At 50.1% G+C, this 24822-nt stretch overlaps 2 pseudogenes across 1 annotated transcript in view; both read left to right on the plus strand.

Annotated features, from left to right (window-relative positions):
• The window catches only part of LOC144373522 (endothelin-converting enzyme 1-like), a 64226-nt pseudogene extending 60867 nt beyond the window's left edge, over positions 1-3359 (plus strand). The window contains exons 15-17 of the transcript XR_013433173.1: positions 307-497; positions 1897-1992; positions 2736-3359. The product of XR_013433173.1 is annotated as an endothelin-converting enzyme 1-like (transcript). The remainder of the gene's footprint in view (positions 1-306; positions 498-1896; positions 1993-2735) is intronic.
• An 11828-nt stretch (positions 3360-15187) lies between these two features.
• LOC120883655 (E3 ubiquitin-protein ligase RNF213-like) lies at positions 15188-19922 on the plus strand (annotated as a pseudogene).
• The last annotated feature ends 4900 nt before the right edge of the window (positions 19923-24822 follow it).

Raw genomic sequence — 24822 nt, forward strand, 5'->3', positions numbered from 1 at the left:
GCTCCTGACTCTGTCAACTCCACTGGCCCCTTGCTGGCCTCCATTCCTTGGGATCCGAGGCCCTTGGCCAGTGGAGATCCACCCCGCGCCTCAAGCCTTTGCACAGCCACTCGGCCGCCTGCCTGGCCACTTTCCCCCACCCTCTCCCACTCGGTCTGGCCCGTCCTCTGGCCCTCTGATGGGCATCCTGTCCCTGTGCAGGCTGGAGGGTGGGGGTCAGACAGAGGAACCCACTTGTCACTGGGAGGGAAGAAGAGCGATAGCAGGGACAGGTCCCACGGTGCCACTCCTGCGCTCTGACCACAGGGCGGGAGTATGACAAGGACGGGAACCTCCGGCCCTGGTGGAAGAACTCCTCGGTGGAGGCCTTCAAGCAGCAGACGGAGTGCATGGTGGAGCAGTATAGCAGCTACAGCGTGAACGGGGAACCCGTGAACAGCCGCCACACCCTTGGGGAGAACATCGCAGACAACGGGGGCCTCAAGGGGGCCTATCGGGTGGGTCTGCTCCCCCTGTGCACCTGTCCAGGTCCACATCTGTCCAGATGCCTCATCAGTAGGTCAGCGTAGAGATGCCTGGCAAACTGCAGGAGTGATGTGCCTCAGTTTCCTCATCTGTCGGTGGGGGTGGGGAGGACGAGAGCAATGACTGTGGATGCAGAGCCTGAGGCGGGTGCCCAAGGCCTTCTGCTCGGAGACCACCTGCCTGAGAGACCCGGGAGAGAGCCAGGGTGGGGTCCACCTGCAGAACTGGCCCCTTCTTACCTTTGAGGGGGAACCCACTGCCAGGTAGGGCAGCAGAGTCCAGTTGGACACTGAGCACAGAGCCAGTTCTGGGTTCTGATCCTAGTCTAGAGTAAGTGGCTACCATCTGAGCTCATTGGCTTGGCTCTGAGCCCCTGACCTGCACCCTCAGGTGGCCAGAGGTGAAAGCAAGTGACTCTCATACAGGTCCCAGCCCGAGAGGCAGCCTGGCAACTCACCAAGGAAAAAGGGCCAGGGGCAGGGGGTGGTGGAAGGAGTAGAAAGCAAGGGCCTCTGTCACTGAGAAAGAAGCTTGGTTCTATTCTGGTGAAAGTGGGAGCCACTACAGGGTCAAACAGGAGACATGATATAAATCCTTCTTTAAGGCAGGTCTGCAAGCCCGCAGCCCGTGGGCAAATCCAGCCCCAGCCTGTCCCTGTAGGTTTGGGGGACCTGGCCACACTGTGTCCACAGGTTGCCTGTGGCTACTTTTGCACTCTGAACGCAGAGGAGGATAGTTCAACAGGGACTGGTAGCCCCAAAGCTGGAACATCTACTCCGGCCCTCACAGAGGATGTCTGCCAACACCCGCCCTAGACGGTTTGCCACATGAGGAGGGGACCAGGCTTGTGTCCTTGGTTCCTCTGAGTCAGGGCGACCCGTTGGAAGCTGTTGTGTGATTAACCAGGCAAGAGGCCCTGTGGAACAGGGGGAAGGGTGAGGAGGGTCAGATTTGGGGTGTTTGACTTGGCTGGAAGAGTTGGGGGGCACTCTGGGTTTTGAGCCTGAGTAACTAGGAGGGTGGTGGTGCCATCGTATGGTGGCAGGTTTGGTGAGGGTACGTGTGTGTGTGACTTATTCCTTCTTTGCCATGCTGAGTTGGATGTGACCTTGGGTGTCCTGCTAAGGCAGTTGAATATCCAGATCAGGGAAGAGGCTGGCGCCAAAGTGCACATTGGAGAGCCATCGGCATTGTATGGCGTTTTAGGCCTTGGGGTCAATTGCACTCCCCTTTAGGGAGGGAGCAGAGAAAGAGGAGGGATCCTCCAGGCTGAGCCAAGGCCCAGACCCCAGAAACCAGCCCCGGCCTGCACACTAGCCCCTCGCCCCTGTGTCTTGGCTGCCCTCAACCTCTGGCCTTCTCTCCTCCCAGGCTTACCAGAATTGGGTAAAGAAGAATGGGGAGGAGCAGACCTTGCCCATGCTGGGTCTCACCAATGACCAGCTCTTCTTCCTGGGGTTTGCACAGGTGAGTTCATTAGGGGAACAGGTACAGGTCCCCTCCGATCACCAGCTCCCTGACTCATCAGACCATCTTCAGGTCATTACCCTGTGAGGAGGTGAGCTTCCTGTCATTAGAGAGATTCAAGGAAGGGCCAAGAAAAAATACTAGTATCCTGTATGTGGTGGAGTAGGCCCCTCCTGGTTCTGGGGTTCTAGAAACTTCTTAACATAGCCAGACACGGTAATGCATGCCTATAATCCCAGCTCCTTGGGAAGCTGAGACAGGAGGATCACAAGTTCGAGGTCAGCCTCAGCAACTTGGCAAGACCCTATCTCAAAATAGAAAATGAAAAGGGTTGGGATGTAGCTCAGTGAGAGAGCAATCCTGGGTTCGGTCCCCAGAACCGGGGGAGAAAGAAATCAAGACCCACCAGGTCGGCACTTGAGTTGGCCTTCAGTTGATTCCCAGAGCTGCTTCTCGAGAGAGTGCCCTGCCCAGGAAAGATGAGATCTGGACTAAATCCAAGATTTGTAAAGTAGAGTTTGGGCAGAATCCCAGCCTGGTACGTTGGCATCAGACAGAGACCCGGCTCTGGCTGAAGAGACACAGCTCGGTGACACCTGCGTCAGAGAGGGGCACGGGCGCACACCAGCCTCCCCTCCGACCCACCCACGGGCCTTCCTGACTTCTTGGGGTGTGAGCACCAGGCGAGGGCTCATTCCACCCCTGCACAGTGACCCCAGCTTCTCCCCCTTGTTCCCTCAAAGGTCTGGTGCTCTGTCCCTATGCCCGAGAGCTCCCACGAAGGCCTCATCACCGACCCCCACAGCCCCTCCCGCTTCAGGGTCATCGGCTCCCTCTCCAATTCCAAAGAGTTCTCAGAACACTTCCACTGCCCCCTTGGGTCACCCATGAACCCTGGTCACAAATGTGAAGTCTGGTAAAGGGCAGAGCACAGAGAGCCAAGACGGAGGAGAGGAAGGGGCTGAGGACGAGCCCCGAGGGGAGGCTGCCGAGTCTGCCCCTCCTTCCAGCCCCTTGGCCTCCCAGGGACCCTTCCCCGAACTGGAGGGTTTGCAGCCAGCACTGGGCCAGGTGGGGGTCCTTCACATACCCGAGTTGCTCCCCTGTGCAGACCGGCATCCCAGCGTGCACCAGCTCCAGCGGGCATTTGGGTATTGGGCTGGTGGCTCACCAGGCCTGGTCCCCACAGTGACAAGGGCCAGGGGACACAGCCCCCTCGCCCACATCCAGCACCACATAGACCACAATTACCACTGTGTCAAATGCTTTAAGATATATTTTTTGGGGGAACTATTTTTTAAACATTGTGGAATACACTGGAAATCTTCAGGGAAAAATGCATTTAAAACACTTTTTTTTTGCATGAAGGATTGTTATATTTATTATGTTTTCTTTTTTTTTTCCTAAATAACCTGTGGACAAGGAAGCCCCACTGATTTACCCCCTCACTGCAAGGCTGGGCTGAGGCAGGGACACATACACACCTGCCCCAGGCCACTAAACAAATCCTCTGACTGTGGTGACTACTGCATGGCCACCCACAGACAGGAAATGTGGGAGCCAGGCAGAGGCCCAGTTCAGGGCCAGCTGCTCTCAGCTTGCTGCCCCTGCCCCCAGAGTTCAACCATGGAAACCCCAACAAGGAAGATCTCAGCCCCACAGTCACAGCAGGGGACTGATGGCTATGGCAGATGAAGCCAGGTCAGGGTCCCCAGCATAGTCTGAGGGCACCCAAGCACCCTGAATCTGGAGCACAGGGCCCTCCAGCACCAGATGCACGCAGCTGCCCATAGACCTTCTCTTTTGGCCCTTCCTCTTCAGGTCACCCCGTGGGACGTGTTGCTTCTCTGTAGCAACCCCCCACCCCAGCCATTCTGGGCTCTGCCTTGCAGGATCCCTCTCCCCCAAGGGAAGGAGGAAAGAGACTGCCGTTCTTGTCTCCAGAAGGGTCCAGATCCTCCCCTGAGCTCCGTCCTCAGCCCCCAGCCTGGTCAGCTTCCAGACCAGTTCTCTAGTGCCTTATCTGAGGCTGCGGCCTGGGCCTTGCTGAGGAGATGACCCCTGCCCCAGCGGATCCTGGCCTCCTCAGTGGAGCCCCCAAGTGTCCTGATTGGAACCCAAGGCCATACTCCCACTCCTGATGCTCACAGGGCCACCCGTCAGCCCCCAGGAGCTCTGGCCTGCAGGACTGTGGCCCTGGGTAGTAGAAGGTAGATGCTGCTGCCCTCGCCCTGTGCTCCAGCCATCAAGGCCCCCTGGTTTAGATCAGGACGGCCCCTGCAGCTGGACAGGCTCCCCTCCTTAGACAGGAGGCTAAGGGAAGGGTTCCTCAGCGCAGTCTGGCCCGTGGAGTCAAGAGACAAAGAAGGTCACCCCTTCCAAGAGGCCACAGCTCCTTCCAACAGCGGATGCTCAGGCTCCACCAGGTAGGTGGACCCAACTGCAGCCGCACAGCATCTCCTGTGGAGAGACCAGGCCCTGCCCCATGGCACGCCCCTTACCGAGGAAGCCTTGTCCAAGAGGCACAGACAGCCTGGTCAGCAGGAGGCTTGTGAGTGGACTCCAGGTGAGGCCCTGTTCCTCACAAACAAGTTCAAGGCCTGGGAGCTCTTTGGAAGAAAGAAAGAAGGAACCAGGGAAGGAGCTAGAGCCAGCCACCTGGGAGGTGAGCCCTTTTCCGTCCCTGCGCCTCCCTGTGCCTCCGCTGCCCCACCCTCCTGCCTTCCCCAAGGAAGGGTGGTCCAGGAAACTGTCAGTGCTTACCAGCCAGACACCAAGTGTCTTGGGCTGGAGTCTAGCCAGAGGGAATGGAGATGGCACTCCCCGTCAGGATGTGCGGGGCAGGGGAGAAGTCCAGGCCCACGCAGAGGCAGCGTCCCCACTCCCATTGCCCCTCCACAGTGTCAAGGCCAAGGAGAGATGGAGGCTGCACTCCCAAGACAGGGGAGCCTCGGGCTTGCTTCTCTGTGGGCACATGGGTGTGGGGTTTGGAGGTGGGAATCTATTTTTGTATTATGTTTCGTGCTACTGTAGTTTTGTGTGGCACTATTGTAATTAAAATAAAGTACTTGTATCGAGAGCCACTTGTGTCTGAGTGTCCTTCCAGGATGCTGTGCATCTTTGGAACCACAAGAAAGCCCCAGCCAGCCCAGAGCGGCCCACCCTAGCCTCACTAGGAAGAGGCTTTGGACCCTGAGGAACAGCTGGAGCTTCCTCCTGCCTGCACCACCTAGCCAGCACCCCACAGCCAGCCGGGCTTCATGGGCAGGCTTGTATGCACCCCCTACCCGTGAGAATGATGCATCTCATGGCCTGGCCCAAGGGGCTCCCTGGTCAACGTCATCTTTCCATTATCTCAGAGCAAAAGAGTTTCTGGATCTCAGATGCTTGGCAGGGCAGGCAGGAAATTCAAAAGAGGTCCAAAAAACAGCCTCAGCTGGCTTTTACATGTGTTCTTCCTGCTGCCTGGAATGTTATGACTTCCCACCTGGTGAACTTCTACCATCCTTCAGTGCCCCATTCACCATCACCTCCTCTAGGAAGCTTCAGGTCTGCATGGGGGGGGGGGCTCACACAGGCTTTCCTCTCCTTCCAGAAGGTATTAGTTTACTAGGACTGTTGTAACTAGGTACCACAAACACGGTGGCCTACACGACAATTGAGGTGTTGGCCCCCAAGTCTCTGGGGTTACAGGTGTGGTCACCAAGCCCGACCTGACTCTACCTGTCTTTAAAAGGAGTAGGTCATTTCTCTGTTTCTCTGGCTATAAGACCTACAATGTACTCTCTTCTTCTGTCTTGGTAACCATCAGGTATGGGCGACAGTGAGGATGCCAGAGAGAGTGATATGCTTTGAGCTCAGATTGTCCCCATGAGGTGCAAAGGGGCCTGCGAGGCCCATAGGCCCCAGTGTCTCTCTCCAGGGCAGCTGGGAGAGCCCCCTCCCCTCCACCTCTTGTCCTCAGGAGAGCAGCCTGTTAAAAGAGCAGGTCCCTCTCTGTCACTGGTTCCTACCTCTTGTGTTTGACCCTGTTGTGTCCTGTTTGTTTTGTCTGGGGCAGTGCCGGGATTAACCAGGCCTCAGGCTGCAAGCGCCCCACTGAGCCACACCCCAGGCCTCCAGCTTCTTTCTGGAGCCCAACAGGCCAAGCCCTTTCCACTGAGGCTCTGGGTCCCTTTTATCCTTCAGGCTGGAATGTTCTCTGCACAGAGGGCACACCCCTCCCCAGCAGGATGGATGCATGAATTCTGTTTAGACCTGCCATGAGTCACGTGCCTATTGGAGTGCAGCCATGTGCAAGAGTTCTCACCCACCTCCCCTGGAGCTCACAGTCTGTGGGACAGAGAATTTCTCAGCCCTGATGCTCAGAGGAGGTGTCATTCGGGGACACTGGGGTTGCAGGGCAGGAAGTGGCTGAGTTGGGTTCTGAGCCCAGGCCACTCTCTTGGAAAACATGAGAAGCCGCTAGAAACAGAATGCCCCAGGGATGCCACGTGTGCAGAACACGCATGCGCGTACACACACACACACACACACACACACACACACACCACACACACACACACACACATGAAGGCACAGGATGGAGGAGCTGGCTGCTGCCCACCCTTTTGCCAAGAAGGGAGCTTTAGCCACCCTTCCCCCAGCCCTGGGCCTTCAGATGCCCTCCCTCCAGACAGGCCACCTCCCAGGGACTAAAGGACAGGCTCCTTCCTCCCCCGGCTGGGGTCCCAGCGCCCCTTGCCGTTCCCATCTTCCTAGATCCTCACCAACCTTGTTCTCCCCCCCAAGCAGGACTTGAAACCCAGCCTGGCCTTCAGACTTCACCCGACACATGTGGAAACACACAGGTTGTAACTTTGGGAACAGCTGGAAAAAGTAAGCAATCTGTAACAATTGTGTAAGCAGAAGGGCCTGCAGAGGCCTCTGAAAGGGTGTGGGGAGCAGGGGGTTAGACAGACTTTAAACTTGTAAAGAGTTTGGTCCACTGAAGAGCCCAACCAGAACTTGGAAACCTCAGAAGAGAAAACTGACAAACTTTACCAAAGACCGTCAGAGAATACCCTTGAGCACCCTGCCGGTGGGCGGAAATTCCAATGTAATATTCAATGCCAGCTCTCCCAAAATTAATGTGTGATTTCAGCGTACTCTCAGCCAAAACCCCAAGATCATTTTGCATAGAATTTGACGAGCTGCTTCACATGAAAGGGAAAAAGCACAATCAGGACAATTCTGAAAAAAAAAAAAATTTGAAACAACGAAGGAGCTATATTCCATATGTAAATATTTTATAAAGCAATGGTAAATGAGAGCTGCTGTAGGTTAGGAACAAGTACCAAACTGGAATAGACCAGAAGCCAGAGACAACCCTGCACATATATAGGAATTAGTGTAAGATAGAGGAAGCTCTTCGTGAGTGGAGAATGAACCATTTAATAAATGGTGTTGGGGGATTCATTTGAGAAAAAATGAATTTAGATGGAATTTCTTCCTACTGTGTACATCAGGAAGTTCTCTATGCATTAGAAACCTAAACAGACTAAAATTATAAATGTATTAGATAAAATATAACAATCTGTTTATAACTTTGGATTAGCAAAGCCACCTTTTTTAGCATTTATTGTTACTGTAATTGGACACACAATACCTGTATTTCTTTTTCTTTTTTTAAATAAAATACCTTTATTTTTATTTTTTTTATTTTTATATGGTGCTGAGAATTGAACCCGGGCCTTGCACATGCTAGGCGAGTGCTCTACCCCTGAGCCACAACCCCAATTCACCTTTATTTCTTTCATGTGGTGCTGAGGATGGAACCCAGAGCTCACATGAGCTAGGCAAGCGCTGTACCACTGAGTCACAACCTCATACAGCAAAGCCACCTTTTAAAAACCACAAAAAGAAAAACATAAAGAAGATAAACACATTTGGCAATACCGAAATTTCATTCTTTTATAACCAAGGTACCATGGGGAATGGGGTGCAGCTCAGCGGTAGAGCGCCTGCCTAGCATGCTGAAGGTGCTGGATTCAACCCCCAGAATCACCAAAAAAAGAAAGAAAAAGAGAAATCCAGAAATAAATGAGAAATAAAAAATTTTCCCTATCCTCTGACCACCATTCACAAAGGAGGGCAGCTTAAAATGGGGAATTCTCAGCTTAAAATGGGAATTCTCCTCAAGAAATGGGCTGGGAGAGGGCCAATTACAGTCTCCAAAACACAGGTACAGACAGGGAGGTGGACCCGGGGTGTGGCTCAGTTCTAGAATGCTTGCCTAGTATTCTGGAAGAACGCAAGTTCAAAGCCAGCCTCAGCAATTTAGCACTAAACAACTCAGTAAGACCCTGTCTCTAATAAAATACAAAACAGGACTGGGGATGTGGCTCAGTGGTCGAGTGCCCCTGAGTTCAATTCCTAGTACCCAAAAGAAAAAAAAAATTAAACTTAATAATAATTTAATTATTTACATGCTCATTTAAATGTGTTCCGTATACATGTGTTCAATTTTTTATGATTCTAAACAGACTGATTTTTCAGAAATTCTTTTTAATTTCAAATTATCTTTACATCTAGAATCAAGTGAAACATTTTAAATACTGGATTTAGTTTTCTTCCATCCTATGGGGCTTCATGAAGCAAGAAGTTAATCTAGTTAAAATAAGTAAATAGTAAAAAATAGTAAAAAGAGTAGTTTGCTGGTCTGGCACAGTGTCACAAGCCTATAATCCCAGCAATTTGGGAGGCTGAGGCAGGAGGATAGCAGGTTCAAGGCCAGCCTGGGCAAGTTAGTGAGACCCTGTCTCAAAATAAAAAATAAAAAGAGGACTGGGGATGTGGCTCAAGCGGTAGCGCACTCCCCTGGCATGGGTGCAGCCCGGGTTCAATCCTCAGCACCACATACAAACAAGATGTTGTGTCCGCCAAAAAACTAAACAATAAATATTAAAAAAAAAGACTCAGGTGGCACAAAGCCTGTGTCATTTATTTTAATAAATAAATAAATAAATAAATAAATTATAAATAAAAAGAGCTGGGGATGTGGCTCAGTGGTAAAGCACTGCTGGGATCCATCTACAGTACACATTTAAAAAAATAGTATGTTTGCTAGTAATTTTTCTTTTTTAAGCAGGGATTGAACCCACGGTTTCATGCATGCCAGGCAAGCACTGTTCCACAAAGCAACATCCACATCCCTCTTATTAAATTTTTGATTGCACAAAAAAGATAAGGATTAAAACTTGTCATGTGGGGCTAGAATTGTGTCTCAGAGGTAGAGCGCCCGCTTTGCACCCGGCAGGACCCGGGTTCGATTCTCAGCACCACATAAAATAAATAAATAAATAAATAAAGGCATTGTGTTGTGTCCATCTTAAAAAAAAAAAAAAAAAACTTGTCATGCCATTGAAATGGACTCTTTGGGAATTCAAGTTTTGTCTTATTTCTATCCTGATTCCTACAAAGATCCTATATCAGCTTAATTTTTGTTTGAGTATAGTATGGGTTACTACATTTTGATTTTCAGTCTAGTGTGTTAGGGCCTAGAGCATAATGGCAACAAGGGAAGCAACCTAGCAGGGGCCTGAGTGGGTCAGGTGGATGCTCCAAGTGGCCCTTGGCCTTCAGTGGCTTTCTTTCCTCAGCCTTTTGCTGGCATGATTTGACAGAGGCTGCCTGGTGGAGGCACACCTGGCCTCTGGAGGCTCTAGAGGCTATTCTTGGATGAGCCTTGGGTGTCTTGACTGACCTCTGAAGCCTCTGCAGCTGAATATGTTGGAAGCAGAGGCCCAGGTGTTCAGGTGGAGGCCCCAGGGAACTATGACCTGATTTGCCTACCTGGTGGACACTTGTAGCCTGCCCGCCTGCATCCTTCTTCCTGTTGGTCTCAGCTGCCTTGGGCTCTGTGTTGTGTTTTCCCTGCTCCATGAGGTTTCCCTGATTGGGCCTGGCTGAGGCAGGGCTCCAGGGTATGTGGGTGACCCTGTGCTGTCTGAAGGTGTCATGTCTCAACAGGGAGTGGCCTCTGAACCTTCTGTAGTTACCATAGAGGACATACCTGGTGAGCAGGCAGCTGCCCAGCACCTTCTCAGCCAGAGGAGAATGGATTAGGCTGCTCTGTGCGACGTCTTGGACACCTTCACTGTGGATGATGAGCAGGTAGTTAGTGTTTCTGGCTGCAGAGCCTCCCGCCAGCCCTAGAATAGCTGGTAACCCTCACATCTCCACTGAGAAAACTGAGCTGGGAACTGAGCTGTTTGTGAGGCAGCAGCACCCACTCAGGTTTTGGCACTTGTGGCAGGTAATTTTGGGGGTGCCATCTTTCTGTTCTGTGCTGCACATCCTACCTGCCCACCATCACTCCTAGCTTCTATTTCTTGTGAAAGTTTCTCCGTTGTCATCCATAGGCCACCCAGAGTTCTACTTACCAGCCAGGTGGTGTCCAATTTGGGCATTTGCCCATCAGCAAGCTGTGCTTGAGACACCAGTGGTATGGTGGGTGCCCTACAGAGCTTGATGTCTGTTCCTTGGGTTTCAGATCCTGCCCTGTAATTTTCCAGAGCATTGGTTGGGTGTGTTCCAGGTTCACTATAACACAAGAAGAGAAGCTTGCTTGTGTAATAAAGGTGCTATGCACAGGAGGAAAGCAGAGCTGCTTCACCCTGCAGGGGGAGCTGTCACTCACAGAGGGCTGTGGGTCATCCTGAGTACCATGGTCACACATTGTTTCCCACATGAGTTGGGCTGTGCCCTGGTGAGTTTGGAATCCTGGTATGGACCTTCCTCCAGGGCCAACTTTTGTGGTCCACCTGAGTCACTGCAGTTCTGTCCATCAGGGATTTGGGCTGTGCTTATATGGGAAATGAGTGGCCTGCTGCTGCCCAGGTATAGCCAAAAGGGTATGGGTCCACAGGGGGCTGTCACTGACCTGTCACTAACCCTTCCCTGGCAGTTGTCCTCAAGGAACTGACTGGGGTCTTTCCAAGGGTCTTCCCTGGGCCATTCTTGCATTTCCTGCAGTCTCTTCACCACTGTGTCATGGAGGGTATAGCCAGACCCTCATCAGGGCACCTTCAAGCCCCACCCCAGGGTGCCTGCGCTCTCAAATCCTGCTGCTGAGTGCCTCCCTGCTGACCACACACCTAGAGGGCAGCTAGCAGCTGTTCTAAGGTTGAAGCAAGGTGTGTGCTCTGATGGGCCTGGAGGATCCTCTGTGCCATGTGGTGACCTTCAGGTATCTACAAGACCCTGGCATCCATTTCATCCTGGAAATTGGGACATTGGTTACCTATACTTAGTTTTCACTTCTGTAAGGAAAAAATAACTGAATCTGAGGTTTGATTATTTGAACCATCAGAAAACTTTTGTTTGCAAATTACCAAAAATTCAACTCAGATTGGTTAAGTGGAATTTATTGCTCATATCACTGATCAATCCTAAGGCTGTAGGCGAGATCATTCTAGGCACCTGGCTGGTAGCCCTGAAGAGCAGGTGTGGCTCTACCAGTCTGCACTGCCTCCTTTCCCTCCTGGCGACTGTCTCTTGTGCTACAGACCATCCCATCCCTTGGTCACATGGAATCCCCAGCTCCCTGCCTCATTGCTTCATCCAGGGAACAAAGGATGCTCCTTCAGGACAGAGGAAAATGACCCAGTTATCCCACTCCTTGGTCTATATCCAAAGGACTTAAAATCAGCATACTATAGTGACACAGCTACATCAATGTTCATAGAAGCTCAATTCACAATAGCTAAACTGTGGAACCAAACTTGATGCCCTTCAACATATAAATGGAGAAAGAAATGGTGGTACATATACACACTGGAATATTACTCAGCATTAAAAGAGAATAAAATTAGGTATTTGCAGGAAAATAGATGGAGTTGGAGAATATCATGTAAGCTAAGTCAGCAAATCACAAAAAAACAAAGACTAAATTTTCTTTCTGATAAGTGGATGCTGATCTATAATGAGAGTGGGGTGCAGGGGGAGAATGGAGGAACTTTGGGCAAAGAGGAGGGAGGGGAGAAGAGGGCAATAGGGGAAGGAATGATGGTGGAATGAGAATAACATCATTACCCTAGGTACATGTATGACTGTGCATGTGGTGTGACGCTGCATAGTGTACAACTGGAGAAAGGAAAAGTTGTGCTCCTTTTGTGTATAATGAATTAAAATGCATTCTGCTATCATGTATAACTATTCAGAACAAAAAGAAGAAGAAGAAGAAGAAAGAGGGAAAGCTTTCCCCCAAAGCCCCATTGGTTCTAACAGACTCTCCAGCCTGGCCCTCCATTTGCTGTGGCCGTGAGGTGTAAATCAGTGGTTGAAGGAGCCCACAAGGGCTGACCCTGATGCTGGAGCAGAGCTGATGCCACTATCCTTTCAGGGTGCATGGTGAGAACAGCGAGCTGCAGGGACCTTTCCCAGTACAATGGAGAGGTGGGACGTTGACCACATGGGTCCCACACCCACCCTGTGCCACCCTGCATTGTCAGCAGGTGGCCCTGAAGACCCTTTGTGCATGATGACATAGCCTCAGTCCCCTGCTGAGCTAGAGAGCTTTCCATGACTTTAGACATGCTTTTTCACTGCAGGTCATCCTTATGGTGACCATGTTATGTAGGGACATCTGCTCCATTTAACAGATGAGGAAATTAGGGCACCTGGTGGCTTAATAAGTCCATTGGATCTCCTGGCTAGTGTGGCGTGTGGTGAGGCTGGGTGTGGCTGTGCTACAGTCTGTGGGTGGAGGCAGCTGAAAATCCAGGGCAGTAGGATGCTCTCCAGGGCTCAGTGCAGCACAGCAGCCATGACACCTGCAAAAAGTAGGTTCAGCATCCCATCCCTTGGCTCCCTGACCAACTCCTTTGGCAGTTGGCCCATCTATACTTAGGGGCTAGTTCCTCTCATTGATTTTTAAAATTTTTTATTTATTTGTTTTTATTTTTTGGTACCAGGAATTAAACCCAGAGGTGTTTTTACTTCTAAATCACATCCCAGCCATTTTTTCATTTTATATATATATATATACACACACACACACGCACACACACACACACACACACTCTCTCTCTCTCTCTCACACACACACACATACACACACACACATACACACACACACACACACACACACACACACACACACACATATATATATATATATATATATATATATATATATATATATATATCAGTTCTGCACTCAGTGCTGTCCCCAGGTGCTACTGGAGTCACTCCCTGTGCCCAGGCTTCACTCACTCCAGAGCTGCTACTTACACTGGGTGAGGGCAGAGCGCAGCCTGAGCCTCATGGGGTCTGTGTGTGCTGGATTTTGGCTTTAATTTTGGGTAAGCAGGAGGCCTTGGTTGGCAGGGTCTTTGTGCCCAAAGACCTGTGAGTCCTTGCCAAGGAGAGCAGGCTGAGTTAGAGCTTCTGCATCTTTCAGACTCAGCCACTTGCCACCGTCTCTAGAAAGCCTATGAGTCAGGGTGGCCTCTGACTTCCCACCATGCCCTCCTGGCTGGATTTGTCCTTGGCATGTCTCATAATGTGTCCAGCATCGTGGGACCGGACCCTGTTTTGCCCTTATGCCCTCATGGTCCTTGTGCCTCACAGAGACCCACATCACTCAGTGGCTCAGTGTGGAGGCAACACCACTTGGATTAAGCACTGACATTTCAGGGTCTCTGGGAAGGGCTTAGGGAGTGTGTCCCTCCCAGAGCCTACACTGTTTTGACGTGGTATTTTTCAGCAATTACTTGGAGCCATCAGAATGCTTATGGACACCATTAAGGTCAGGAGACCCCAGACCTATCCAGCAGTCTCAGAGGTTTCCTGGTGACCCTGGGGTGCCATGGAGAGGACCACCAGTTGCTGCACTATCTCATGTTCATGACTGGGCCTGAGCAGGCAGCACGTGCCTCCAGAGAGCCTGTGGAAATGAGTACCCTGGGACCCACCCAGACTGTTGAGTCACTGCCCATGTTAACAGTATCTTGGGTGATTTGGTTGCCCTTGGAAGATGGAGAAGTTTCTGTCTTAAATTATTTTTCTTGTGAAAAGTCCTGGGTCCTATGCTCAGAACCATAAAATAAAAAAGTCTCTTAAGCCCTGTCTTTCTACTGCACACACTGGGCGCTGACTCTCAGGAGCCCAGCCATGAGCATGACTCAGGCTAGGAGTGCTCAGGGTGCCTGGAGGGATTGACTTTGTGGGCATCTTGGAAGTTCTGCAGGAAGGTCAGCTAAGATTCTTGGGGAAGCTGCATACTGACTCACAAGAAGGCTGTACCCCCTAGGCACAGATCTACCCAAGTTCTTCCCTTTTCTTGATGGCATAACTCAAGGAGTGGGGGTCTAGGGCAAGTGCAGGTTCACCCCCAGCTGTCTGGCGTGGCAGGGTCTCCCCACATACGGCCAGGACTCAGGATATATCAACAACTTGCTTTCAGTGGCCCACAGACTCCTCCTCTAGAGCATCATAGCCATTGGGGCCAGGATCCCAGAAGCCTGTTCCTCACAAGCTGTATTCCTGGTTTCCAAGGTGCCAGCTTTGGCTGGGAGCTGCCCAAGACTTCCAGAGCCCAGGAGCAGCCTCACTTCTCCTCCACACTCTGCAGTCTCCTCCTCTTCTTAATTCTAGTTTTTCTGCTTGTGACACATAACACAAAGGGTATCACATGGACAGTCCATGAGTTTTGTAATGTCCAAGAACAATCTTGCAGTGACACCCCCAGCCCCTTTTTGCAATGCTCTGCCTGGCCTCTTGCTCCTTGGTTCCCCCAACCCCACTCTTGGTTGCTTAATTCAGGTCCACCCATGATAAAGAAGTGGCAGAGTGACAAATGTAAGTGGTTCACCAGAGCTAAGCCTGCTGTACCAGAGAGTTGGGACAAAAAAAAATGGGAGGGAAATGTGAAGCAAGTTTTAGTAAACCTAAGAAGTAAAATTGGTATATCTCTCCTGTTTAGAACAAAAGGAAGAAATGGAGAAAGACTCAGGACACTACTGCTTCCTCAGAGCAAGGTATCTTGGCCCCATTGCCTTCCATTCCCCAGTGTCCAAATTCACCTTCACAGCCCTGGTCCCAGGATACAGCCCTGGACCAAAGCAAAGCCCAGCAGGCTGGTCCAGCTGGCCAGTGCAGGGGTGCAGCCACAGGAGATATGGCTCAGAGCAGGCCATCACCACAGGAACACATGGAAGAAAAAGATCTTCACACCTCCACGCTCTCTGGGGACACGAGCCTCTCTCAGGAGGTGTCTGGGCCACCAACATCTACCTGCAAAGATTCTGCCCAGGGGCTCCCACTGCCTGAGTCCAAAGGGGATTCTGAGCCTCAGAAAGAAGCACAGAGGGCCAGGCAGCACCTGGAAGTCCCAGCCTCTGGGGTGAGTGGTGGTCAGGGGCATGGGACTTGCCCTAGCACCTTTGGTGTGCCATGTGTGTGAGAGGTTGCTTCCCTTTCTGGGAGGGCAGCTGGGGAGGTGGGGATAGACAGTTAACCCCACACTCAGCATTTAGACCAATGCTGATCTTAAGCCTTTGGGGCAGAGCAGCGCTTCCATTTGTCTCTGTGGCTTAGACCCCATGAGTCTAGGGAGTTTATGCTACAGCTGAGACAGATATTCCAGTTAACATGGCTGGGAAACAAATGAAAGATAATGTTCAGTCAGCAAATGGGCTGCCAGCAAGTCTCCCTGCTTCCAAGGAACAGTGCTAGGTACAAGTTTCTCTCCAGGCTGGCCTGGGCTACACTGCTTGGCCTTCCCAGCTCCTTCTCCTGCAGTCAGTCACTAGCCCATCTTCAGTCTTATTGTGTGGCATGTTTGTGGAGAGCTAGGGACAGTGCACAGGAGACAAAGCCTTCCTTTAAGGAGCTCTCATTCTTGATGGGGGAAGACTGAGGCCAAGCCAGGCAACAGGAAGTGAGCTGGGAAAAAGAGCATGGTTGGCACCAGGAGGGTCCCCAGGAATGAGATGGTTGGTGCCATGAGGGAAGGTGGTCCCTCAGCCAAGGAGGCTGGGTTAGGCTTCCAGGGAGGTTCTGGGGAAGCAGAGGCTAGATGGAGTTAGGGTTGAGCATTGGGGTCTTTGGGGACACATTCAGATGAAAGGATTGGTGTGCTAAGGCCTGGGGGTATCTTGTGGCAGCCTGTTCTCAGTGGAAGAAACTAGTGTGCCCAGAAGTGAGAGAGGGAAGAGGGCCCAGTCAAGGTTGGGGAAGGTCCTCAGAAGCCATGTGAGTGAACTGGAAGGACTGGACAGTCCATCTGGGCTGCTGTAAGATTCATAGCTGAGGGGCAGCCTTTCAGGCTGGGGCTTGTTGCTTGTTTCAGGAGGGTGAGACCAAGGACAGGTTGGCTGTTCCTGGAGAAAAACCAGGTGAAAACAGCTCAGAGCCCAAAGACCTGAGGAAGCCAGAAGGGAGTGACAAAAATGACACAGCTGTTGTGACAAAGGAGAAGGAGCAGAAGAACCAGAAGGCCAGCAGTCAGGCCTTCCCCTCAAGGTACCAGGCTGCCCTGCCCAGGCCCAGGGCCCAGGGATGCTGTCCGCACCTATTGAGGGCCCCTGGGACAGTTCAGCTGTGGGGTCAGCAGGGGAGGTGGGCTAGCCAGGCTGGGGCTTCACACTCTCTTTTCCTCTTCTTGGCCACTCATGGTGGGCAGTGGCCAGGGGTGAAAATGACTAGTGGAGAAAGAGGAGGGGTGGCTGGGCCAGGAGCAGTTAGTGACCGAAGTGCTTCCTTCCCTCTTCCAGCTGGCTGAACCCCGAGGAGGGGATCACCATGTACTTCCACACCATCATCCCCACACATGTCACCTTGTACCCCAAGCTCCACACTGTGTTCATCAGGGGAGGAGAAGAGCTTGGACAGCCTGAGTGGAGTGATGCTTGTGAGATGTACTACACTGAGTGAGTCCTGGGGCCCCCAGTCCCTCTGGTGTTTGTTAGAGGTGATCAGTGAGTCCTTGGGGTGACCCTGTTCCCTGGGTGAGTGTGTTTAACACTCCCAGCATGCATTCTTTGTCTCCCTTCACCATGGCTCTTTTTTCTGTTCTAACTAGAAAGTAAGACCTGTCCTGTTCTAGACATGCCATTTTGGTCAGTGTCCATTATTGGGTCTGTGTTCTTGGTGTGTTTGAGAAAAAAAAAATCTTCTGAAATAAGACTTCTAGATCACTGGCCAGTGTCTGTTGGTTTGCAGGGACTTACATGAGTATGGGTCTCTCACCGAGGACAGCATTGTCATTCCAAGGCAGAGCCTGTATAGAGCCGTTCCTTACAAGTCCGTTCTTCCCTGCAACCAAGGCTCCAAATGCACTGTGGAGTTTGAGTACATGTACAAGCAGCCACAGAAGGCAGGGGGGCATGTGAACCACTGCCTGTGTGTCAAGTCCTCACTCCTGTGATCCAGAGGTAAAGGGCCTCTCCTGTGGTGCCTGTGTCCTGGCCTGGGTGCTGCCGTGCGGAGTAGACTGCCTGGTCTGCATGGGTTCTCTGCTGCACGCTGCCCCTGCTGTGGTTTGACTCATGTGAGAGGAAATGGGAAGGAATGAGGATGGAGCCACAGAAAGGTCTGGGGATGTGGGCAGGGTGGGCCCGACTACCGGGACAGACTCTGGGACAAAGCAAGGAACAGGGAGCTGCTGGCTGGCCCTTCCTGGAGGGGGCCAGGTGGTGACCAGAAGCAGGATAATGTGTGGAGAGCCTCCCTATGGGCCTCTGTTATTTGTCCTCATCACATTTTGCTAGTGGCACTTGGGTGGCTTCTACATTCAATCTGTTGAATCTTTGGAAAGAACTCTCTGCACCTCTTCAGTCCCTCAGCAGCTCTTCCTCGGTGACCCTCTCTGAAGATATTGGCAGTCCTGGCCTGCCTGAGCACCTAGCCCTGTCCTGAGTGACCTCCAGGACCCAGGATTTTAAAAATATGTTTTCTGAGCTGTCCTCAAGTATCTGGGCTCCAACTAGAAAAGAAGCCCTCCTGTCTCATCCTCTAGAGTGGCTTTATGTACACCATGATACATGGCTGTACACGTAATTTAAAATACATACATACATATATATATATATATATATATATATATATATATATATATATATATATTGTTTTTTTGTTTGGGCACAATATCATCTTTATTTTATTTATTTATTTTTATGTGGTACTGAGGATAAAATCCATGGCCTTGCACATGCTAGGTAAGCACTCTATGGCTGAGCCACAACCACAGCCCCTGTACACGTAATTTTTAATAACAATAGTGTACTTCGAGGACTTCAGCTTTGAGGCAAAACTGGACTTCATCAGATGATTCCACAAGGAGAGATGAAACTTCTGCTCTGAAAATTCCCACAAAGGGAGGGGCTACAGTGGGGTGAGGGAGAAGCTCTGAGGAGGCCAGGTTCCAATCAGCACATGAACCCTGGCCAACTGTCACCTGGCAGGGACAGGGTAGGCAAGGACAAGGTAAAGCTGGGATGGCAGGGCCTACCAATGTGGCAGTAGTGTGCAGTAGCTTAAGGCCTCCTAAGTTGATGAGTCTAATCTCCAACTTGTAGTTTTCCTGCTTCAACCTCTGGAGTTCTAGGATTACAGGCATGTACCATCATGCCCAGCTCTCAGCCCTTGTATAGGTTTTCTCTCTTTTTAAATTTGCTTTCTTTTCTTGACAGTGCTGTAGATGGAACCTAGGGCCTTGTTCATGCTAGATAAGTGCTCTACCTCTGATCTACCTCTGAGCCAGATCCCTAGCTCTTTTATTCATTTTTTAAATTTTGGGTCATGTTTTCCTAAGTTACCAAGGCTGCCTGCAAATTTTGGATCCCCATGTTTCAGCCTCCTAAATTGCCTGGAGTACAGGCATTCAACCATGGTGCTTGGCTAACCACTTTTTTTTCTAATTATTTTACAATTAATGTCACTGGGTTTTCTTGGTCTATAATTGTGTCTCTTACAGTTTGTCCTCAGAGTAGCCATAAATTCAGCCCTTGCCCTATACTGGGCACCTGCTAGAGGCTCTGTGTCTGCTGTGTAATCTTCACCATTCTCTTTGAGGTGGGTGTTCCACTATGTACCCTGCTCATTTATCAGAACAGGACTCAGTTGCTAATGAGGGATGGAGTTTTGGTATAAAATATTTAACCTACATGTGGTAATGTTGAAAGCTTTTACCAGGCTTGCTGAACTGCATGGCTAAGCAGAGACTTGGTTTGAAGCTCATCACTGTGGATTGTCTAGGATTTCTCTCAGTAGAGGCATAACCTGCTTATGGTAGCTGATGCAGTGAGTTCTGGTCACCTCAGTTTACCAGAGTCCTCTTGTTTTCCTTCCTTCCTTTCATCCTGACTGTACTCCCCTGTTTCTAATTATTTTTTAGAAGGGGTCTCTAAGTTGCTAAGGTTGACTTCCATCCTGTGACTCTCCTGCATTAGCATCACTGGCATTATAAACATGTGCCACTGTGCCTGGCTGCTGCTCCACTGTATTTCTGTCTTCTGGAGTGGTGCCTTGGGCTGGTGGGATTTGAAATCTTAAGTGTGACATTTTTCTTGCTATAACCCATAGACTGGCATCATTATAATGACACAATTTGCATGAGGCCTCCTGGAACACTGGAAAATTCCACAACCTCTTCACTAATAACATAAAGAAGGAGGTGGTGAAGGGGAAGAAGATGGCAGCCAACATCATGCTGAGCCACATCTTCAACATCCCCAGACCTGGAACCCCATCAACCTGAGGAACTTCTTTACCCAGTTCCAGCAGTTTTACTCTGTTGTCCAGGTGCCTATGATTTATGCAGGGAAAGCACAGCCCTGGCATAGCCTGGGCCTCAGAGAGGAAGAGGTATCAGTTTTCTCCCAATCATCAGTAGCTCTGGTGTGGGTGGTCAGGGTCCCCTGACCTATTAGAGGCATATAGAGACCCTGTGACCAAGTAGGGCAGGTGTAGAGGGGTCAGGAGGGCCTTTCCATCCCTTCGTTTCTGCACCACCTCTTGGAAATTCTCTCCTTATCTCTCCTCCTTATTGCACCCATAAGCCTCATTCCCAGCACCAATCTTGCATTCTTTCTGGGCTTAAGCAGAGTTGAAAGAAAAGGTGGAGCCCATCCTTTCCCCTTCAGCCACACTGTGACTTGGAGACAGAGCTGGCACTCTCTCTCAGTTTGACATTGAGGTATCTTGAGCATCCTGGGGCCTCCCAGACCCCCTCACTACACGTTTTGGGAATGAGCATCGATGTGCTCCTGCTGCTCCAAAAGCCCATGTGCTGGGACGGTGGGGAGGTAGGGCAGATGGGGCCCTCCCCAGAGCTCTCTGTCCTCAGGACATTGATCCCCTGCCCAAGGGGCCTTCCAGCCTCCAGGGCATGCACTCCATGGTCATGCCTCTTCTTTTCCCCCTGCCTCTGGTGAAGAAACACTTGTGGGAGTATTTTAAAAAGCAGATAAGACCATTTCTAGAAGAAAAATGTGGGGACGTCCTGCGTGATGGCTGCCCTATGTGAAGCAGATTGAGAATGGGTCTGATCAGTCTCTTCCTTGGGGAAGATACCAAACTCTGCTTACTGGAGTGTGACCTGACCTCACGGTGCTCCATTCTCTGCCCCAGTTCCTGCTCACCAGATGCCCTGCACAGCGACCCCCACCATATCCTGGTAACATCTGAGAGGTATCCCATGTTTTTTGGTTTTGTTTTGTTTTGTCAGAGATTTTGTAGGCATTTATCATGATTTTTATCTGATTATAGAGATAAGTGCTAGTCAGAGAAAGGCTGAGTGCACACTGGGGAAAAATAAAACCACAGTCATGTCACCACTTGCTCCTGTCACTTTGCTGGCACGTATGTCATTGCTAGTGTTGTTAAATTCTGTGTTCTCCTGAATATGCTGACTTCAAAAATCTTCACAGGACCAGGCACCACAGCAGCACTGTCATCCCAGCTACTTGGGAGGCTGAGGCAGGAGAGTTGCTTGAGCTCAAGAGCTTAAGGCCAGCCTGGGCAACTTAGTGGAACCCCATCTGGAAAAATAAATGAATAATATAAAGTACATGATAGAAGTGCTCCTGAGAGGACCTTCCTCTTCACACTCAGCATGCCTTAGCACTGGGGCCCAGGCCTGCCTGCAGGTGTCACCTAGGTCAGCTGCAGAACCCACAGGGATGCTGTTCTTGCTGGCCCACCTGTGCTGGTGGAAGCACACTGCCCCTGCTGTTTCAGCCATGGCCTTTAATGTGGTAGGGGAGTCCTCTTCTGAGCTGCTGTGCTTGGAGAATCATGGTCTCTTCTGCTTCTGTTTGGTTTGAGCTTGGGTAACATCAGGTGGCCTCTCCTGAACTCTTAGCACCTGTAGGTTTCCCATGTTTAAAGACACAGGTAGTTGCTGTGCCCTGTATGAAAGAGAGACAGTGGTGTCTACCAACAGCTGTGTAAGGGTGTGAGAGAAGAAAGAAGCATCAATTTCTGTGCCCATGGAACACACATCATGTGCCATTCCTTTTGAATGTGACTTTGTAGCTGGGCATGGTGATACATGCCTATAATTCCAGCGACTCAGGAGATTGAGGCAGGAGGATTATAAGTTTGAGCTTCAGCAATTTTGGGAGGCCCTATCTCAAAATAAAAAAGGTTGGAGATATAGCTTAGTGGTATAAGGTTTCTGGGTTTAATTCCAGTTTAAAAACAAAAAAACATTTGTTTTGTGTTTAGGTCCACCATCACCAGACTGCCTGGTTCAAACCCTAGGCCCTATGTGAATTCCTTGGTCAGAAACCAAGCACCTCAATACCTCAGCTGTGTGGTGTGGGTGGAAATGACTCCAGTGGGTGTCTGTTGGCATTTATGGTATCCTGGTGCAAAAGGTTGGGGGCCAGGAACTTGTCCCCCTTGCCACCTTGTGCCTCCTGGTCTGGACTCAGTCCAGGTGTGTATTATGCTCCCTCTGCTGGGTGCAAGTGGCTGTTCCTTCCCTCCTGGGACATCAGGCCAAAAGGCAGTTTGGACACAGCAATCCATAGCTCACAGTAGGTCTTGGTTTCCTTCCAGATGGCAAGTGTACTTGACAAACAGTGCCAAAGATGCATTGTTGCAAGGGTCTTCGGCTGGCTTGGCATCCTCCCTGAACTACTATATGCAGCTGGCCCCTCCAAGAAAGGACTCTGTGAGCCAGTGTGAGAACATCTGAGCTGCCTTCAAGGGAACCTCCTTCTCTTTGTTTCAGGAAGAATTGCTAAATGAGTAAGTTGTAAAGCTGCATTAATGTAAATGCATATTGGAATGATATGTCAGCACTTTGCCATGAAGCTACATCACCAGTTCTTTAAATTTTTAATTTTTGAAGCTGGGCATGGTTGCACATGCCTGTAATCCCAGGTACTCAGAGGTTGACGCCAGAGTTCAAAGCCAGCCTCAGCAAAAACAAGGCACCAGGCAACTCAGTGAGACCCTAACTATAATATAATAAAAATAGGACTAGGGATGTGGCTCAGTAGATGAGTGCCCCTGAGTTCAATCCCCAGAACCACTCCCCACCAAGGAAAAAATATTTAATTTTTGAGATGGGTCTTGCTAAGTTGCCTGGCCTGGGCTTAACTCATGATCTTCCTATCTCTGAAACAACTGGGATCACTAACATGGCCAAAGTGCTATGCAGTTTTCCTCTTATGACTATATTAATGTGTGTTTACTCATTTGTGTGACACTTAGCAACTCTGTATATCCCAAGACTCAGCCCCGAGTATTACAAATCTCAGTTTCTGATCTATGACCTTGCCTTTTAGCTGAAGTGGTGGGTGATGAGTGCATTTGGTAGGGCTGGAGCAAGCTTCTCCTTCTGCTAGCCATAAAGCCCAGGCCATAGAACTGGCCAGGAAAAGCAGAGGACTTCCACACTCTCTGCTCTCTGATTGTGAAGGCATTGCAGTGTCCCATAGGTGGGAAGCTCAGGCCTCCTGGATTGGATGTCTTGGGTGGGCAAGGGTACAGAGACAATGTCTTGCCCCCACCCCAGGTCTTAAAGGCACAAGTGTATCCAGCTATTGCTAGGGCCCCTTGGGTGGGATAGAGGGTGGGCTTGAACACCACTGCTCCCACTGAGAACTGTGCTTCCGCAGGAGAAATGGGACTCCCAGATGCAAAACTCCAAACTAAATACTAAGCAATATGCATTCCACCAATTTAAAAAGCCAGAATAAGGCCAGGGCTGGGGCTGGGGCTTAGTGATAGAGAACTTACTTAGCTTAGCCGAGGCAATGGGTTCCATCCCCAGCACCACCAAAAAGAAAAAAAGTCAGAGCAAGAGTCACAGAGGACTAGAGAACAAAGGGACCAAGAAGGACTAAACCCCAGGGTAGAGAATCCAATCCAATCCCACACAAGAGCCTGAGAGAAGGAGCCAGCAGATCCAGATCTATAGCTCTGTGGAACTCTGTGCCTCCTCTTCAGTGACTGTAAAACAATTGGCAGGAGAATGAATATGGTACAGATGTTGGGAAGAAAGCTGGAGGCCCAGATGGCACCCAGGGGCTCTGGCACCCTGCATGCCAGGACACATACCCTTCTTAGGTGTGCCCGTGAGCACATGCAACAAGACAGGCTGAATTCTGAGCTGAACCACTCTCAGTATCCTGAAGGTGCTGCTGTCCAAGAGTGCAGGTCCCTAACCACAGCTGAGCAGAAGGCTCTATGAAAACTCCTTACATGCCTTGATTGTGTTAACAGCATGCTTCTAAATAAGGTCATCTTGGAGTGAGGAAAGATTCTTCAGAGAAGACTTGGAAAGCACAAATACATAAAAAAAAATCGAAGGGAGCTGGGCTGTGCTCAGTGACAGAGGTCTGCCTGGCATGGGCGAGGCCCTGGGTTGTTTCCCCAACACCATAAAAAAACTTTTTAAATCCAATTTAAGTACAAAACTTAAAATAAACCTGAATTAAACATGAAAGCATCACTTTATTCACACACAGATAATTTCCATGTGTGGAATAACCTGTCCCCTTGCCCACTCCATCCACTGGGAGTCAGTGTCATCATTAGCATAAAGGTAGTGAGCTCAATTGTTCCCATCTCTCATCTAGTTTTGAAACCTTTTGAAATGAAAGCCAAATAGAAATATTTTTTAACTCACTTTTTTTAGTGTCAGGGATTGAAACCAGGGGTGCTCAAACATGGAGCCATATCCTTAGTCCATTTTTAATGATTTTATTTGTTTTTTTTTTTTTTTGTTTGTTTGTTTGAGACAGGGCCTCACTAAATTGCTGAGGGTGGCCTTGAACTTTTGATCCCCCTGTCTCAGCCTTCTGAGTTGCTGGGATCACAGGTGTGCCATGCATTTGGCTATTTTGTTCAGTTTTCATTTGATTCACTCCGTATGTCTGTTTCCACGATGCATTGATATCTACTTTAAAATCTCAGAATTCTGGACCTTCCCAGCCTTGCTTTTTCTTGTCTTGAGTCTGTTCAGTGCTCTCACTGCTGCCCTGGTCTCTGTCCCAGTTTCTTCCTTCAAGAACCAGTTTCTTGACTTTATGGAGAGCAGGAAGTAGTTGCTGTGTGTGGATGAGTATGTCTTTCCATACTGGTTAAGTTTGCTGCCTCTGGGAAGCCTCGTTCCCTATATGGAAAACTCCACAGAATACTTGAGTCTCATGCCTGCTTGGGTCCTGGACTGTTTTCTAGGGGCTCACAACAGGTTGCAATGGCTTCAGAAGATCTCGAAGATTCAGAAGATGTCTTGGAGGTTTGTGGTTGGAAGTAGATTGTCAGGTCCTTGCTTAGCAAAAGCAGGTAACATGCTGAACATTGAATGCTTGTGGGTCTTCTGTCCTG

The sequence above is a fragment of the Ictidomys tridecemlineatus genome, unplaced genomic scaffold, assembly GCF_052094955.1.
Source record: "Ictidomys tridecemlineatus isolate mIctTri1 unplaced genomic scaffold, mIctTri1.hap1 Scaffold_42, whole genome shotgun sequence".
NCBI classification, from domain to species: Eukaryota; Metazoa; Chordata; class Mammalia; order Rodentia; family Sciuridae; genus Ictidomys; species Ictidomys tridecemlineatus.